This window comes from Rutidosis leptorrhynchoides, chromosome 6, assembly GCF_046630445.1.
Source record: "Rutidosis leptorrhynchoides isolate AG116_Rl617_1_P2 chromosome 6, CSIRO_AGI_Rlap_v1, whole genome shotgun sequence".
Lineage (NCBI taxonomy): Eukaryota > Viridiplantae > Streptophyta > Magnoliopsida > Asterales > Asteraceae > Rutidosis > Rutidosis leptorrhynchoides.
This window is the reverse complement of record NC_092338.1, coordinates 296,758,040-296,762,953: the sequence shown is the minus strand read 5'-3', so window position 1 is coordinate 296,762,953 and position 4,914 is coordinate 296,758,040.

Here is a 4,914-nt window from a genome sequence, read left to right as displayed (position 1 = left end):
TCATTGAACAAGTGCAAGGTTGGCCTCGGATTCACGAACCTAAATTAATTATATATAATTATGTGTTGGTCAATATTTGTGTAACAAATTAGGTCAAGTCATAGTGTACCACAATCCTAATGCTCGAGACTAATATGCAAAAGTCAACAAAAGTAAATTTGACTCAAAATAATTTTCAAAAATTTATACATGATTAATATATAGTTTAAATATCGTCGTTTTATATTTTTAAATATTTTTAAAAGATTTATTAGAGTAAATAATATAATTTATTTATTAATAAATAAAATTTTATATTATATTTATATAATAAAATATACTTTTATATATATTAAGTAATAAAATTTATAGGGTTCATTTAATATTATAAAGATAATATGATACGTATTATTAAAGTAAGTTATTACACGTAGTAAAATATGTTTGTATCAAATATTTATTTGATAAAATAATATCTATAATGATAGTAAGTAAAAGTTGTATTATTTTGTAATAATAATTATTATTATAAAAATATCAATATTTATAATTACTAAGATGACATTATGATAAAACGATAATTCTAATTATGATAACTTTAATATTTACGATAATTTTTAATATTATCTTTAAAATAATAATTCTATTTAAAATAATAATAATGATGATATTTTATAGTAACAATGACATTTCTATTAAAATGATAATTTTTGTTAAAATGATAGTTTTAATACTAACGATAATTTTAATAATAATAGTAATGATAAAAATAATAAGAACGATAATTTTATCTAAATCAATATCTTATAATATTTTAATTTCATCATGATACTCTTACCCATTATTTTCTAATCGTTTCGTTTAATAGCTTTTAATCGTCTTTTATATCGTGTTCGTAATAATGATAATAATAGTAATCAAAATAATTAGATGTTACAAATATTTGTTTTAATTACACTAATATTAATAATGACAGTTACTATAACATTATTAACGATAATACTAATAATTATCTTAATGATAATATAGTAATAATAATAATAACAATAACCATTTTAAATAATGATATATATATTAATAATGATAATAATAATAATAATACCAATAATAATAATAATAATAATAATAATAATAATAATAATAATAATAATAATAATAATAATAATAATAATAATAATTGGATAATAATAATAATACTAATTATAACTTTAACGATAATAACGATAGTAATAATAAAAAAAATAATTTTTAATGATAAATCCTTTTATTGATAAAGATAATAATAATAATAATAAGATAAAACTAGAACGACGATAATAACGACGATAATAATAATCATTTTTAATAATAATACAAAAATTCGATGGACTATAACTTCAAATCCGTTCATCGAAATCATTCGATATCTAAATGAAAAGTTCTTAATTTTTTGCTAGCTTTCCAACGACATGCATATCTTATACCTTATCTCAGTCGCATATATAACTAATTCAGGATTCAACATAACTTAACTAAAGGCAATATCAAAAGTACAAACATGCATAATCCTATATACTCGAGCACTAGTCAGGGATACACTATTAGTATGTAAAAGTTAAATTATGAGTAATCACGTATCAATATTGAGATTCAATATTGCAGGAAAGGTACGTAGACGCAACGGAGATGATAAACACTATATTGACCTCACGAGCATACCCATGAACCATACCAATCACCTCCATAGCTATAACCCATAATTTCCTTAATCCAATCCCACTCGAAAAACAATTTCAAAATCACTCGGACAGCACTCTGATGTAATATTTTATGTATACTAATAATATCTTGAAATAATACGGAGTAAATATATATATGTAAATCAATTGAGAGAGTTTAGAGAAAAATATTTTCAAGTTTCTATGAAATAATGAAACATATTGAATTCTATTTATAATAGATTTTTGAATTATTAAAGTGAATTATTAAAGTATGAATTATTAAAGTGAATTATTAAAGTATGAATTATTAAAGTGAATTATTAAAGTATGAATTATTAAAGTGAATTATTAAAGTATGAATTATTAAAGTGAATTATTAAAGTTAAAGTAAAGTAAAAATAAAGTAAAGGTAAAGTTTAAGTATAGTAAAAGTATAAAATTATGTACGTATAATACGCGTATAAATATATATAATATTAATTTAAATTGTTATATATATTTAATAAAATAAAATATAAATATCGTTATCTTTATCATACTAGTTAAGTAATGAGTTGTAAAAAGTGATTCTAGATATTTATAAAAGTTATATACGTTTTAATAATAAAGTTCTTTTTAAATTGAAAACGTTTTTGTACGTTTGAAACTAAATAGATCAATCGAGTCTTTAAGAGATTCAATCTTCCACTATCCTTTGTCTAGTTCTCAATGATTGACAATTTATTCTTATTTATAAATCACTTTACCATTTTTCGAATATTGTTAAAATGGAAAGATTTCTTAAATCAACGTGGGCCTTTCAACAGAGACTTGTAATCATAATTCAATATATCTGATAATTCAATCATTTGATCTTATCTTCTAATTCCATTGATAAACATTTTGAAACAGATACAATCATATAAAGTATTTAATCTAATATTTTGTTTACGTTTCAAGTTATAATATATATACACATATACATATATAATCATATTCGTTTAATGGTTCGTGAATCGTTGGAACTTGGTCGAGGTTGAATGAATGTATGAACATAGTTTAAAATTTTTGCAATTTAACTTAACAAATATTGCTTATCGTGTCGGAAACATATAAAGATTAAAGTTTAAATTTGGTTGGAAATTTTCGGGTTGTCACAATGTGAAGCGTACGAGTGAAGTTATCACAAAAGAGTGAAATGAGAAAATAAAGTTTCGTCATATCTTTTGACGTAGATTCAGTTGATTTCCAGAGTTTCAGGGATTTAAAGTAAATCTTTGTAATAAGATTCGATTCTTCAGAAATTAAGGAAATTAGAATCCTCTTTGGTTAAATGCGATAATCTGTTTTGATTGCTCTGTCGAATATTTCACTATAAATCCACCCTCTTCATTTCCTTTATATTTTGGAATTCCATACTTTTGTTTTCTCTTCCCAACTTTAAGTTAACGGAATAATGGTCCAGAATTCATATGTATGAAGTTTCGAATGATCATGACTAATGTTCTAGAAGAGAGATTGTAATAGCACGATCTTGATTGGTTAAATTATCAGAATTCAAGAGAAAAGATAGAACTATCAAGAAATTATGTTCTTGATATGTTTATATACTAGATAGAGTGTAAGAGTCGTGTAACATGGCACATGATGGCGGTAGGGTCTGTGAATCATCATGTTCCATTAGAAACTCAACATTACTTACTATAATATAATAACGTTGATCAAGTGTCATTATATTATACTAACTCATGCTTCAATTCCCGACACTACTCCAGAACATTCATATTTTAAATTCGAATTTTTCAGAATTTAGAAACTAAAACAGTTTCCTTTCTGATGTAACACTGATATCGCGAAAAGATAAATGATTTCAGATAAGAATAGTTATGAAAATATCTTTAGAAATATCAAGGATATTTGAAGATACGATGATATCTTAGAATATCTAAAATCAGAGGATGATGAAGAATATTGCCCGTAAAAGTGTAGAGTCAGAAGCAAGGTATTCGATAATGACTTCAGCAGATATTGAATCATTTGGATTCTTTGAAGGCAGGTTTAGTCTTTGTGATTTGCCCACAACCTCCTTCATGGTTTGCTCACTCCATTTTCCAGTTCTAACTTTTCTGAACTTTTCCAACCTACTATTCTTTATCATCAAACCTCCTATGGTTACGGTCGTTTACGGTTGTCTATAGTTTCTGCTGTTTCATTCAGTTTTTTTCAAAATTTGGAGTATTGATTCGTAGACTGGGTGCTTTTCAGAATTTCAGAATGGAGAATCATAATTTAAGAGATAAATGTTATATATGTAACTGTTGATGTAGACATGCTGCGAGTTTTCAAAGTACTGATTGCAGATTCCCGGTAATTGATATGACAGTTCTCATTACAAGATGCGAATGAGTATATGATAAGGTTTTAATGAATATAATGCTTTTTCGGATGGTCGAAGATCAATGAAGTTGCTGGTAAGTTTACTGCTAATGTGGTAGAATATAAACGGTTTCCTGGTATCGATGACGAAAGGCAACTTATATATCAAAGTTATAATAACGTTCATTCGAATGAAAAGTCAAAATTGGGTTGCTAAATCTGTGACAAAATTGGCCAATTTGAAAAGGAATTACAAAGTTATTTTCGGTAATAACCACGCCAAAGGAGCTAGCATTGACACGTGTTAAACGTTTACTCAGGTTTCGAGTGTTTTCATGTGCATAACTATATGCATAAATCTTTTTTTCTGTAGATGAAGTGCGGTTGGCTCATCCTTTAGATTGAGGTGTTTTCAAGAATCATGAAAACTTTGAACACAGATTGTAATCGTCAAGATACTAACCAGGTTTAAGATGAAATCAAGTGGCAAACTTAAAGAAATGTTTAGTTTCATATGTTATAATCAATATTTTAATTCATTTTAATTGTCCAATGTTAATAGTCCACATTTAGTAATTCAATAATTCATATACAGTTTAATATACAATATCCGAATTAATTAATACGTATCGTGACCCATTGTATACATGTCTCAGACTCGATCACAACTCAAAGTATATATATTATTATAGAATCAACCTCAACCCTGTATAGCTAACTCGAGCATTACTGCATATAGAGTGTCTATGGTTATTTCAAATAATATATATAGATGCGTCGATATGATATGTCAAAACCTTGTATACGTATCCCGATATTTAAAGTGCGTAAATTAAATAACAGAATTTAAATGACAATAAATAAAATTGCGAGAATTAAA